Raw genomic sequence first — 15725 nt, 5'->3', positions numbered from 1 at the left:
ATTTTCAGAACTCTCAGAACACGCCTTCTCATACGCAGAATCAATTAGTGTACTAGGGTAACCCCGTGCCAATAACCTTGATCTTAAATCCCCAGCTTGTTCTTCAAAAGTCTCTTTTACATTATTGATCCTCCTTAGTCTCAAAAACTGAGAGTAGGGTAAAGCTACTTTAGTATGAGTGGGGTGGGCACTCTGAAAGTGCAGTAACGAGTTAGAGGCAGTTGGTTTCCTATACATCCTTGTCAATATTAACCCTTCTTTCACTTCTACCTCTATATCCAAAAATGTTATAACGTTGCCTCCAAAACATGATGTAAACGACATATTCATGGTGTTTGTACTATTAAGGTAGGTGACAAAACCTGTAAACTCCTCCTCTGTACCATCCCACACCATGAATATGTCGTCCACATATCTGAGGAACAACTTCACGTGCTTGAGAAATGGGTTTGTGCTAACGAAAACGTATACGCTCTCAAAAAAAACCAAAAAAATATTAGCCATAGCGCACGATACGGGGGTACCCATTGCAGTACCCCCGCACTGGACGTACCATTTATCCAGGAACATGAATGCGTTTTTTGAAAGCACAAAATTTAAAGCTTCACCTACAAAATCGCAATACAACTGCGTTTTTCCACTGCGAGCCACTGTCTCCCTCACTGCCTGTACACCCAGGTTCTGGGGTAGCCTAACACAGGTTCTGTAACAGTCTGTGTCACGTTGCTAAGGCCGCAGTTGGGTATCTAAGGGGCCTGCCTGCACCACTCCCTCAGCAACACCCACATCCAATCCGGAAGCAGCTGAGTAGAGAGGTGGGCGGGACATGAGCGGATGGCGCGACCAATCAGCAACGTGGGATTTCGGTTGCAGACAGAATTAGACAAATATATACAGTGGAACCTCGCTTAACGAGTAACCCAGTTAACGAGAATTTTGCTTAACAAGCAAAGCTTTCTGTAAATTTGTAACTCTGTTTACGAGAAAGCTTTGCTGTATGAGCAAAATACTCACCGCACACACTTCCGGTTCCGTACATCCACCGCACTCTAACCCGCACTTGCAGTCCGCACAAACACACACGCACGCACATACAGTATTATGCTCACCTTACCTTCCACCGCCGGCCTCATGGTTCTTGTAGTTCGCCAGCACATCGCGACGCAAAGGAGGTTGCCGTGAAGGGGCGCTGGGCTGGTATTACAATGGCCATTATAATATTCTAAATACCTCCATTTATGTATAAGGTAGAATTTATTTTGGTTTTTCACAGTGTGCGACTGGTCTTCTTTGTCTCATATTTTATATATTATACATACAGTATTATTATTGATTTTACCTAGCCATCAGTAAAAGTTAAGTTTTAGTCCCTGCTGTATTTCTTATATATATATATATATATATATATATATATATATATATATATATATATATATATATATATATATATATATATATATATACACACATATACACACATTATATATATACATATATATTATATATATACATATATATATTATATATATATATATATATATATATATATATATATATATATATATATATACACATACATACATACATACATACATACATACATATATATATATTTGCCCTATTCTGTGTCTGTCTGTCTAAGAAATGACGTCATACACTGAAACTAAACCACGCCCACACAGCTCCAACAGGCCGAACACCCCCCCACACACACCCACCCCTCACTCCACCTCACCCAATCAGCAGCGGCCCTGCATCACATCCCCCACACACCCACACCTTCCTCTACCCACACCCAATCAGCAGCGACGACCGCTCAATTAGGACACTCACTCGCCGAAACCCTGATAACGTCATGACGCAGCCGGCGGACAGGTACAAGGGACACAGCCATGGAAGCTACACCCGACACGACGAAGCACAGTAAGCCCCGACCCACAGGAGGCCCCAAAGCGCCACAGAGACACAGAGTGACAAGGACCGGAGGTGACGCTGCTGCGGCATCGCAGAGCTTCCCCACGCCACAGAGACACAGAGGGACAGTGACAGGAGGAGACGCAGCTGCGGCGCACTAGGAACCCAGCACTCCGGGACACAGCTCTCCCACTAACAAATGATAAATGCAGGGGAAGCACATGGCTACTTAAATATTAACACTGCTGTGAGAGTTAACGAGCCGCTCATTACTATTCATGAGCCGCTACTTAAATATTAACACTGCAGTGAATGTTAAGTAGCCATGTGCTTCCCATGCATTCATGGGTGGTTAGTGGGATATCTCATGAGCCAATCATTACTATTCATGGCCAGCGGGAAATGAAGACACACACACACAAACACACACACACACACAACCCCGCTCATATCAAATGCGCCCCACACACACACAAACACACAACCACCCACACATGGGCGGGCGCGCACACACACACACACACACACACCGCCCCACAATCACACACCGCCACACACACACAAATACACCGCACAAAACACCCCTCCCCTCCGACAACACACACACCGCCCCACATATGCACCGCAACACACATATAACGCAATACACACACACACACCGTGCAACACAAACACCGCCCTACACAGACACCCACATACTAGGATGGGGGCCATACAAGGATGGAGACTATACCCGGATGGGACACAGACCAGGATGCTGCATACACAAGGATCCTACCTATACCACGATGGGGGCACATGTCAGGATGGTGGCTACACCACGATAGGGGCACATACCAGCATGGGGCCACATCACAGCATCAGCCCACATACCAGGCCAACCCACACCTCCCAACACCACAGCCTGCAACTCACCGCCAGCCACAGTGGAAAAGCAGTGCGGATGCTGCCCAGGAGCGAGCTGCCGGCGGACAGGTACAAGGGACACCTTAGGAAACATTCTGGATGGTGCCTATACCGGGAGGCTGCCTACACCAGATTGCGCACACAGACCAGGATGGGGGCACATGTCAGGATGGTGGCTGCATCACGATGGGGGAACATACCAGCATGGGGCCACATCAAAGCATCAGCCCACATACCAGGATGAAGGCCATACAAGGATGGAGACGATACCAGGATGGGACACAGACCAGGATGCTGCATACACAAGGATCCTGCCTATACTACGATGGGGACACATACCAGGATGGCGGCAATCCCAGGATGGGGCCACCTACTCCGTGACATTGCCCTGACCTGACTTCTTTCCTTGACCCTACATGATCATTCGCTACCACTGTCTATGTGGGTATCTTTCACAGATTACGACAAACAACATTTACCCTTCCGGCCTTACAAGGGCTCCTAAAAGAAAAAACGCAACCCAGCAACACAACAAACCAGCAGCAGGAAGAAGCCAACAACAACGTCACAAGAAACACAATGCTACAAAGGAAGACCAGACAACCACACGAACATCACACACAACATCAAGAAGAAGCCACACTACAACACAAGAACGCCTTACTAACTCCGGAAGCAGAATCTCAGACACAACAGCCAGAAGAGAATCTTCCACAAACTAAGGACACACAAGGCCTAAATGTATCATCGAACAAACTGCCTCAGGATGACCAGACAACACAACTAACTGCGGCACAGGAGGTACAGCAGAGGGAGAGGGCAACTCACAGGAAAAAGGGACATTGTGTACACCCCAAACTGACGCTATGTTCTGTCCACCTCTTGGCTCACATGATTACGGCTTCTTTGCTTGGCTGGGGTACTGGCCCCGCTACCCCCCTTATATAGCCAAACGCCTCTTTCACAACTACACCAGCACTCTCACAAAAGCTAGCTGACCAATAAAATCTAAAAAAAAATAAATAAAAATTGGGCCTACCTCATAGCTCAATATGTCTCGGCCGCCAAGAGGGTGGACATCAAAAGGTCACTGACTCACAATGATTGGTACTTGGCTTTCTGACACGCAACACCTTCTGCCATTCACACTGTGACATAGTTCACACACTTGCCCCAATCACTTTGCCTACAACACGATGCTACATAGATCCCTCACGCTCAATGAACACATACTGTCACTCACAGCGCGCTCATCAGAAACTCCTTTTCTGGACTCTAAGACATAATTGCCTAATTCGGACTATTTGTTTAACTTTCCTAGCTTGACCAGACCACACTTTACGCTTCCAGGGTGCCAAGGGGTCGCAAGCGAAAATATGCCAGGGATCATGAAAGAAAAACAGCAGCAGCCGCAAATAAACAACAACGTCGCAAAGAAGAGACACTTCAACAAACTGCCGCCAAAGAATAAAAATTTATCTTTGACCAAAAATATACTGTGTCTTCCTTCCATTATTAGTCAAAATCATACATTAACTACACAATAAATTCTAGAATACCCGATGCGTTAGAATCGGGCCACCATCGTGTGTGTGTGTGTATAATATATATATAAAGGTAAAATATATCTTTGTACCGTGTTAGCTATATATATATATATATATATATATATATATATATATATATATATATATATATATATAGATGAGTCACCTGAAGCATATACAATAATTATGCATTTTTGTGAACAAAAGAAAAAACTATAACTTAAAAGTTGCTTATTATCAATAACCCATATTTACAGGAACATGGTTTTCTGTTTGCAAATATAAATTGACCATATTTGCAAATTTATCTATAAACCACAAAAAACATTACTAGGTCTTTACCTTTAGAGCTGCCGCATTCAAAATCGCAAATGTGGTATATAGTAAATAAATAACGGTCACATTCATTACATGGGAAAATTCCCAACTTCGATATACTGTATAAGTGAAAGGTCATGATCTTTTGATGTAATAGTTTTTCTTTTGTTCATTAAAATGCACAAAAAAAGCTAAGCAAAAATAGGATGTGCAATATTTGCGATGTCCACAAGATGGCAATAGATATTCAAGAAAGTGAATTAAAGTAAAGTAAAAGTGTGAATAAATGATGCACAATTGCAAACAAGAAAACACATGATGGACAAAATGGGTATGCAAATCTTGCAATGTCCACAAGATGGCAATGTTTGATCAAAAAAGTGCATAGTAGTATAGGTCTGAATAATTGCAGTTACAAACAATGTAACAGTGTTTGACCACAGAAAAAAAATGTGTATCACCATACATACAAGGCAATGCATGGTAATTCTAGTGACATACAACGGTGAACAAAGACAGTGCTCAGAAGATGTAGCAGAGATACTCAAAGAACACAAGCAGAAAATCCATAAAGGGAACATGGAATGGAGGACCCAAGGGACATAAGAGGACAACCGACTCAGCTGGCTCCCAGACAAGGTCACAGAAAGCACCGAACTTGCGGTTTGCAAAGTAAGGACCATGCTATTCATTGTAGGTCTCTATGCCTGGACTCTTAAAATGAAAAATGGCAGTGACTTGGAGATGCGCCAGGACTTTGTTCCATGGCTGTCAAAATTGTGGACCTGTGGAAGCACTAGGAGGTGCGAAACGGCCGTTGTCCCATGGGGGCCTGCACCCGGCTCTCTCCCCGCTTTTTAATGCACTTCCTGTATTAAATAAAGCACGTTTTGGATATCAAATGGATTATGCTGTTGTCTTCTGATCTCCTGGGACTCATCATGGCTGTCAAAATTACCTAAATTGAATTCCACATAGCAAAAACAAAAAAAAAAAAAAAACAGTTGCAGTATGCCAAACTCAAGAAGATCGGAGTACGTTTTCACTAGACAATTATCACAAATATTCCTAACAATTTCAACCAAACAGTAAGGGTGCTTTACATGCTGCGACATCGCTAACGATTTATCGTCAGGGTCACGGTGTTTGTGACGGACATCCGGCGTAGTTAGCGGCATCGCAATGTGTCACACGTATGAGCGACCTTAAACGATCTCAAGAGAGACAAAAATCGTTGGTTTTGGAGATGTCGTCCAAACACCAAAATTCGTTGTCTGCTTAGTAGCGATGTTGTTCCTCGTTCCTGCGGCTATATGTGACACCGCAAGAGCGAGGAACATCTCCTTACCTGCCTCCACAGGCAATGAGGAAGGAAGGAGGTGGGCGGGATGTTACGTCCCGCTCATCTCCGCCCCTCCGCTTCTATTGGCCGGCCGCTTAGTGACGCCGCAGTGACGTGGCTATGATGCCGAACACACCTCCCCCTTGAGGGAGGGATTGTTCGACGGTCACAGCGACGTCGCTGACAAGGTATGTGCGTGTGACGCTGCTGTAGCGATAATGTTCGCTACGGCAGCGATCACGACATATCGCTGGAACAATGGGGGCGGGTGCTATCGCGCTCGACTTCGCTAGCAATCGCTAGCGATGTCGCAGCGTGTAAAGTACCCTTAAAACGCTCACTCGATGGGTGAAATGATAGTTAAAAGGGAATCTGTCACCACATTTAACCTATTTAAACTGTTAATATGGGCAGACAGGTCATAGAAAGCTGACAATAGTCTTACCCTTATGTCTCATATCAGATGCCTTATTGTGGATAAATCTTATCACTTTATGTAAATGAGCTGTTCCAGGCTATGGGGCGACGTTGCCTTTAAGATAATCCAGAGATGATTTTAAATAAAAGGGCGCTACCAGTGTGATGTGCGATGGTTTCTTTCTTCTCTCACTGCAAAGCTGTGTGTGATTATAACTGACATTTCTGCAGATGTCTCTCAGCTTCAGCCTCCAGATTGCAGGCAGTGTTTCAATATTGTGACAATGAAGCAGAGCGGAGAGAGCTGCAAAAAAAATGTGTTTGCAAGAAGTCAAATTTCATTTCAACTGTTCTGTGTCAGTTACTTGTCTCCCACTGGTAACACCCTTTTTATTTATAAGCAGCTCTGGAGGCGGAGTTATCTTCTGTGCAGCATCCACCCCATAGCCTGGTAGAGTTCAATTATACAGCTCTGGGGGGCGTGGCCTGGACGGCAATGCAAGGAGACGTGTCTGGAGCTCTCCTGCAAACACCCGCAATAAGTACCTGATACACCGCTATTACCGCTGCCTCAGCCGGCTGACTGGATAGTACGGTGGTGGGAATTTGTCCGGGGGTGAGTCTGGTGGATCCGGAGCGGTGCCATGGTCCGTCGCCGGCAGAAAGACACTGGGGGCGGGAAAGTCCCCAGCTCCCAAGATGGTGCCATGATAAAGTAGGACGCTGAGAAAGCCAATGCAGCCTGCCAGCAGCGGATGCAGGTCGCAGCAAAGCTGGTGATGTTTGCTTGGAATTCAGAGAGATCCCTGCAGAATACAGATAACAGAGGTGAGGAGGAGGAGGGAAAAGACGCCGCAAGCTCTGATGAGATGGGGGATGGTGAAGAGCAGCAAGATTGGGCTTTCTCCACCTCCCGTGCACATAGTGCAGAGGAGGCTCCAGAAAACCCCACTTTAAAGGACGTGTTTGCAGTGGTGTCTTTCTGTAAACAAGCCCTGACTACCCTTACAAAACAAGTTACAGGAATACAGGCAGAGGTGGCTGGCATTAAGAAAGACTTGAAAAAAGCTGACCTGAGAACAGGAGCTGTGGAGGAAAGAGTGGAAATAACAGAGGACCATATCACAAAATTACAAAAGTCTGAAAAAACATTTGCACAGCAGATAGCTGAAGTCATGGCAAAAAACGATGACCTAGAGAATCGCTCTAGAAGGAACAACATCAGGATTGTTGGCATCCCTGTGAAAGCGGAAGGAAGGAACCCCACTGAATATGTATAAGGCTGGCTCAGGGAAAAAATTGGTGCCGATGCCTTATCCAAGCTCTATGCTGTGGAACGAGCACACAGAGTCCCAATGCAGCCACAGCCAGCGGGCAGGGGTCCTCGCACTATGCTAGCCAAGCTCCTTAACTACAGGGAAAGGGATACTATACTACGAAAGGAAAGACACAAGGAGGATCTTATGATTGACGGCCAGAGAATTGCCATGTACCCGGACTACTCCATTTCTGTTCATAAGCTACGTATGACTTTTACTGGAGTAAAAAGGCGCCTGCGAGAGATGGGGTGCAATACTCAATGATGTTCCCGGCAAAGCTGAGAGTATCGGCCTTGGAGCGGGTGCACTTTTTTACAACTCCGGAGGAAGCCATGCAGTGGTTGGACGCAAACGAAAAGCGGATCCGTGCGAAGGAATGATCTGACTGTCTGAATCTGCAGTATATTAGAGAAGGCTGGCTAAGGTCTACGACATCCTCAGGAGCTTACAGGGGACCCTTCTTGTTTTTTTCTGTCTCCCCCTTTTTTTTTAACCCCTCCTTCCCCTTTGGGATTGAGGTAGTATGCTGGGGGAATGCGAAGGGTTTGATGTGAGCTTCGCAGGACATGGGGACTGCCTAATGAGGTGTGGTAGTGGTGTCTACAATTTGAGATTCCAGTTTAATTACTGTTTGCCATTTTACTGTTATACTGGTTGAGGGGAATATGATTATATAGAGAAAGGGTGGGAGTGGAGAACTATTGGAAAAGGGACGAGTTTCAAAATGTGTCTAAGAGGGGAAGACGGGGAGGTGGGGAGGAATTTAGCAGGGATTATGGACCAGGTTTGGAAAACCCGATGCTTCATGGGAGTACTCAAGAACAGGAGGTGACAGGGAGCAGGGGGGGAGGGGAGCAGGAGGGGAGGGGAAAGGTAGGGCAAAGGCAGCATGGAGAGGTACTACAAAGGTTTGATGGTTTTACTGGGTGGGATCATGGGGGATAGAATTAATGTGTTGAGTTGGAATATTAGAGGGTTATCAGATAGGTCTAGGAGAGCAGTAATAATTAAATATATCCAAGGCCAGAATCCGTCAGTAATATGTCTACTAGAAACGCATCCTACAAAGGAGACAACACATGTTTTAAATAGGAGATGGGTGCAGAAGGCCTATCATTCCACCTTTTCCAACTATGCAAGGGGTGTATCACTGCTGATCCATAACTCTGTGCAATATGAAGAGATAGAAGTGTATGTGGATAAAGAGGGACAGTGTGTGGCCGTCAAGTGTAAAATATTTGGCAGACTCATGTGTCTAGCTATAATATATATACCACTTCCATATATGTGCACCAAACTAAAAGGAGATAAGGGAGTTCTCTGAGAAGGGTGAGGGGGGGGGTGTAATCCCATTTTTACTGGTGGGGGACTTCAATAATGTGATAGACCTGTACTGGGATAGGAGTAGTAGACCTCCAGGTATTCAGGATAGTTGTATGACTTTGTTTGGCACTCTTATTGGGGAACTTGGAATGGTGGAGTAACGAATGTGGGGGGTATCATGCTTCTCTTGTTACTCGGCTTCACATAAAACCTTGTCCCGAATTGACATGGCTCTAGCTAGTGATCTGATGGATGCAATGATAGGCGAAGTGCAATATCTGACAAGAGTGATTTCGGATCATAGCCCAATTTTAGTGTCCATGCGACGGGGGATCCTGAAAAGGGGAAGGAGGGGAGAGTGGAAGCTTCATCCAGCATGGATTCATCATATTAATATGGGGAATATAGAACGGGATCTCGGGGAATTCTTTATCCACAACGAGGGTAGCACTGGTCCCCTGATGGTGTGGGATGCAATAAAGGCATACCTCAGGGGGCTCCTGTTCAGGGATATCTGTAGTCCAGAGAGTAAGATAGGACCTAGCGTCACCTTTGACAGGTTCTCTGGAGTAATAGAAGTATACTAGAGGAAAAATGAACATCTAATATTGATTTGTAAAATATCCTCTAAACAATATGTTCTCCTTTTTTACAGAACTAATTATCCTGTCTATGAGCACCTCCTGTCACTTCCTGATTGACGCCATTCTTCACCTTCTTACAAGCCAGCTATCCCATCCTTCACTGGATCCACTCAGCTACGTCTTGCAGGCACCTACACCACTGTATTAGTCACAGTACTACTGCCCATGCGCGGTCTGCGTCTCACAGCCTCTCATTCACTTCCGCGTTCCAGAAACCGGAAGTGATGAGTACACACACGTCATCATTAGCATCACCAGCGCTTATGGCATCTGCGCATGCACGGCGTGCGTTCCACGCCAGCATGCAGTACTTCCGCATGTCACACACCGGAAACCACGTCTCCAGCCTCACCTGTTATACAGACCCGTCCATAGCAGCATCGCACTGCACAGGACGCACAGCGCGCACATCCACCACCACAGACGGATGGTAAGTGACTCACCCATCTACTATGGAAATCCTCTTTTTCCTGGATTACCTATATTATTTACTCCCTTGTCTTCTTCCCTCTCTCCTTTGTTTTCCCTCCTCCCAGTTTGTCTCTATCCCCTCAGTCTGTATCCTCTATAGGAGTTTCTGCAGTATATCACCTATAACCAGGATTTACTACTATGAACCAGCCTTCTGAATGATATAGTAAATATCTCTTCTCTACCCCAAATTACCTTAATATCTGTTCACTTCATGGATTTTACTTAATCATTACTTACCTCTTACAGACTTACTCCATTAATGCTAAGTGAATGCTGATATGGCCTTTTGACATTTCCCTTATGGTTCATCCTGATATTCAATTTTGAGGTAATAGAGAACTTATCCATGCACTTCTTCATTTCTCATCTAAACATTATTCACATATGATACATCTTGATTTCTCTTCCCTTTTCCATCTCCATAAGGATCACTGACCCTATACCAGCCACCAGTGACGTCATACGGTGTGATACGAACGCCTTACACAGACAAGGCTATATCTTTACTATTTGACATAGGTACGTTTTTCACCTATCTCATAGCTTTACACACTTGCCTCCTTGTGAATTATGTAAATCATTTGGATTTCCGCATATTCCCTTAACAGGGCTATCTATACTTAGTCCGGTTGGCCATAATCCTGAAAAAAATATATCTATTACAGTTTCATAGGTATGTTTTTTCCCCCGTTTTTGCCTCCTTCTCAACATCATACTCTATAAACATAAACCTAGTGCAATTAATTACCATATAATAATTTCTCTCCTGTACTATAGGTAGAGACTATTTGCCACATTCTCTTTATCACGTAGCGACGTGTGTTTCCACTACATCTTCACTTGGATTCCTGTCCATTTTGGGTGAGCCACTTCTCCTCCGATTAGATCGCCTCATCATATGATAGGTGTCCTTCCCTCTCCTTATTTATGCACTTTATATCGCTCTTGTCATATGAACCTACCGATATATGCCAATATAAGGTGCTTATGTTTTGACGTTGGTCTCTGTATTGTATCTTCCTCATAGCTGTACCATGATGTCATGTTCTGTCAATGCTATTATGTGTACTGTGAGCTTTGTTCACTGATCTTTGTTTTTCTATTTGTTTTTTCATATGTAAAAACACTGCAGTCAGACTGTCCGACCGGATGAAGGCCTATGGTCGAAACGTCGTCTAGGCGGACTCTCTGCTATTGTATAGCACCATTTTCACGCATTTAAAATAAAAAGAAAACTAGATCAAGATTCACTGAATTTGTGTCCATTCCTTATGGGAAATTACACAGTGTGCTGGGGTTAATTTTTCATCAGGGATATCTGTAGATGTAAAACTTAGACTAGGCAGGATGAGAAAAATAGCCTGAGGTGGCGGAGGGGGAAGGTGTATTGCCTGAATCTATGAGAGAAGCAATAATAGTAGTAATTCCTAAGGAGGATAAAAATCCGAGGCTTCCAGACTCATATAGACCAATCTCGTTATTAACGGCGGAGGTGAAGCTTCTGGCTAAAGTGTTGTCAAACCGGCTGACTGGAGTTATATCTAACCTAATACATATGGACCAATCAGGGTTCATGGCCAATAGGTCGACATCTGCTAATATCAGGAGATTATACCTTAATCTACAGTTGCCGCCTGACAACCCTGGCCTGAGGGTGATCGCTTCGCTAGATGCCCAGAAAGCGTTCAAGTGTTGAGTGGGGGTATCTGTGGAAAGTGTTGCATGGGTTTTGGCCCACGGTTTGTAAAGTGGGTGCAGCTGTTGTATAATAGGCCTACTGCTAAAGTTAGAGTTAAAGGAGTTGTCCGACAAACTCAAAAATTTTTGTTAAGCTAATCTGTGCTGTATTGTCATATAAAATCACCCCTACATTGTTATTTTTTGTTTTCAGACTTTTGTTCCTCTTGAATTCACCCTTTATTCTCTGCAGCTGTTTGTTTACATTCAGCACAAGCAAACATGATAACTTCCTGTGCAAAACCTCCCAGTTACAGCTGGCACCGCCCGACCTCAGTGTCAAGCCCCGCCCTCTGCCTAGCCCTGCCCTCTGTCCGCCCTCTGCACACACATTCCCTGTCAGTATTCTGCCTATCACTGACCTGTTATCACTACAGCATTGCAAATAACAGCCCCACATAGGGCTCTGCACCGGACACCACATCGGGCTCTGCACTGCACACACACGCACAGGGCTCTGCACCGCACGCACACACACACACACACACGGCTCTGCACCGCACACACACGGCGCTCTGCACCGCGCGCACACACACGCACACACACACACACACACACACACACACACACAGCGCTCTGTACCGACCCCCCCTACCCCCATAAGAAAAAACATGTAGGGAATACATACTCACCGGTCCTCTGTCCCCGCAGCTCCTGCACGTTCGCACGCTGTCTGTGCTCTGGACATATAGGCACAGTAGTGACGTCACCGCTGTGCTGAAGAGAGCACAGACAGAGGGACAGTGATGAGAAGCTGCGCTCCCTCTCATCAGCGCTTTCAAATGTATCGGCATCTGTGATCTGTGATGCCGGTACATTTGAATGTGCGATCCTGAGCAGGGGCCCGGTGCTGGCGCTGACAACGTTGCAGCCACCGCCAGGCCCACACCCCACAGCAGTGCAGGGGGAGGTTGTGGGCAGAGTACGGATTGCGGGGGAGTGTGTGGGAAGGTGCAGGGAAGGGGGCGGGGATTCACGCACTGTAACCGCCCAGCAGGGCGGTAACATGCTGTTCCAGATTTGCATGTCAACATGGTCCTGCCCATGTTGACATGAAATGACCGGAAGCCGCAAAATCGCGGCAGGAGCGGTCACATGACCACTGAGTTGGGGGAGAGGGGCTGACAGCAGGGCAGGTAAGTGCTCACTATCTACTTACCTGCCCCAATGTAGCCCAATAGGGGAATTAAAAAAAAAAAAAGTCAAAATAAGCCGGATAACCCCTTTAATGGTATGACTTCCTCAGCGTTTGAGTTGCATCGGGAAAAGAGGCAGGGCTGCCCACTAGCACCACTCCTATTTGCTATTGCAATAGAAGCTCTGGCTGCGGCCATTAGGAAATCGAAGGAGATCCAATGATTTAGATATGGACATTTAGAGGAGAAAATAGCTCTTTATGCTGATGACTTCTTACTTTTCTTGGGGGACCAGTCAGCCTCATTGGATCATGCCATGCAGATAATAGAGAAATTCGGAGAAGTTTCAGGACTGACCATTAATTGGTCTAAATCGAGCCTCTTTAAAGTGGATGGGGAAGTAGCCTGGACGTATGATGATACTGGGGCTAACAAATTGAAGAGTGTGGAAGAATTTAAATATCTAGGTATCCAGATATCTCTGCCAGTAGAAAAATACATACAGGTGAACTTATGGCTGCTTCTTAAAAAATTGAGAGCCAAAGTGGATGCCTGGAACAAGCTACATTTGTCAGTTGTTGGAAGGGTTAATTTATTAAAGATGGTAGTAATGCATAATACATACTGCACAATGCCCCTGTTTGTATTTCAAAGAAAAGATTTAAAGGGATAAACTCGCTGTTTAGAGACCTGGTGTGGGGTAAAAAGCAGCCTAGGGTGCGATTGGAGACTTTACAAAGGCCGAAAGATGAGGGGGTCTAGCAATCCCAAATTCGGAATTGTATTATCTGGCAGCGCAATGTCAACACCTCAGGGGGTGGTCTGATCGAGAGAAAAATGGGAGCATTAAAGAAGTGCTGGAATACATAGTTGGTAGAAGTCCATTGGTAATGGGACTAGAGCAGGGTTCCCCAACTCCAGTCCTCGAGGGCTGCCAACAGTGCATGTTTTCAGGATTTCCTTAGCTTTGCATGGGTGTTGGAATCATCAACTGTGCAGGTGATTAAATTATCACATGTGCAATACTAAGGAAATCCTGAAAACATGCACTGTTGGCGGCCCTTGAGGACTGGAATTGGGGACCCATGGACTAGAGGATGGTGCGGTGGGGCTCCTGGGTGGAACATCTCCTATAAATGGCACTTATAAATAAGACCTGGGAGATGCTAAAAAGGGTGAGAGGGGTGACCCGGTTAACCAAGTTTACACCTATCTGGGATAACAGTAATCTCCCGGAGATGCAGAGAATGGGGAATATTGAGGAATGGAGACGTAAGGGGGTAATTTACATGCACCAGATATTGGACGGAGGAATTTTAAAATCATTCCCACAGTTACAGAGTGAGTTTCAGTTGCCAGCGTCTGGCTAGCTCCACTACAGTCAATTAAAACATGCGATTGCAGCCCAAGCGGCTAAAAAAAAAGTGTGCACATACAGACTGACCTGGTACTGGAGTATGTGTGTAAGGGGGGAGGAAGCACTAAAGGGATAATTTCTGGCACGTATAAAGATATACTAGATACCTTTCTTTTAGACTACCCACTTAAAACTAAATCTAAATGGGAGGAGAAAGTTGGGACGATAACGGAGGAGGTGTGGGAGAGTATCTTGGAGTATGTCCCTAAACTCTCAGTGAGCGAACCGGCCAGGCTATCTCACCTATACGCGATTCACCGGGTATATAGGTCTCCCTTACTGATGTTTAAAATAGGGTTGAAAAAAAACTCTGAGTGTTCAAGGTGTCGGGGATCTGACGCAGGTATTTTTCATATGATGTGGTCTTGTCTGAGACTGGTCTCCTTTTAGACCAGGGGTGGGGAACCTTTTTTCTGCCGGGGGCCATTTGGAAATTTCTACTAACCTTCCTGGACCGCACAAAATTATCAATGTGAAAATGACCCTGCTATATTTGTTCAAACAAGTAATTAACTCACCCCTCCTGTGGCGGCTGGAGCGGCTTCTCTTTGGTGCAGCTGTGATGTTTGGTGATACTAATCGTGTTTCTTCTCACAGCTGCTTTTTCATTTTTGTCTGGGTCTAGAGCGCAGTCAACTCTTTGTGATAAGATTGGTAAATCATATACATCACATAACAGACACTGTATATACATCACAGGAGACACTGGAGGCACATCCATCACACAAGGGGCTGGGGACATGTATATGCCCCCAGCCCCTCTTTTGATGTATATGCCCCCAGCTCCTCCTGTGATGTATATGCCCCCAGCTCCTCCTGTGATGTATATGCCCCTGCCCCTCCTATGATGTATAAGTCACAGGAGACGCTGAGGACATGCACATCACAAGAGGGGCCGGGGCGCAGGCGCCACACAAGAGGGGCCGGGGCGCAGGCGCCACACAAGAGAGGCCGGGGCGCAGGCGCCACACAAAAGAGGGGCCGGGGCGCAGGCGCCACACAAGAGAGGCCGGGGCGCAGGCGCCACACAAGAGGGGTCGGGGCGCAGGCGCCACACAAAAGAGGGGCCGGGGCGCAGGCGCCACACAAAAGAGGGGCCGGGGCGCAGGCGCCACACAAAAGAGGGGCCGGGGCGCAGGCGCCACACAAAAGAGGGGCCGGGGCGCAGGCGCCACACAAAAGAGGGGCCGGGGCGCAGGCGCCACACAAAAGAGGGGCCGGGGCGCAGGCG

At 46.1% G+C, this 15725-nt stretch overlaps 1 protein-coding gene and 1 long non-coding RNA gene across 6 annotated transcripts in view; one reads left to right on the top strand and one right to left on the bottom strand.

The window, feature by feature from the left end:
• L3MBTL2 (L3MBTL histone methyl-lysine binding protein 2) overlaps nucleotides 1-15725 on the bottom strand; it is a 331885-nt gene that overhangs the window by 196886 nt on the left and 119274 nt on the right. The window lies entirely within an intron of this gene.
• LOC142249273 (uncharacterized) lies at nucleotides 7198-10586 on the top strand. The gene is made up of 3 exons (XR_012725019.1): nucleotides 7198-7272; nucleotides 9742-10160; nucleotides 10267-10586. It is a non-coding gene; the product is annotated as an uncharacterized LOC142249273 (long non-coding RNA).

This window comes from Anomaloglossus baeobatrachus, chromosome 8, assembly GCF_048569485.1.
Source record: "Anomaloglossus baeobatrachus isolate aAnoBae1 chromosome 8, aAnoBae1.hap1, whole genome shotgun sequence".
Lineage (NCBI taxonomy): Eukaryota > Metazoa > Chordata > Amphibia > Anura > Aromobatidae > Anomaloglossus > Anomaloglossus baeobatrachus.
This window is presented reverse-complemented; position numbering and strand designations above follow the sequence as displayed.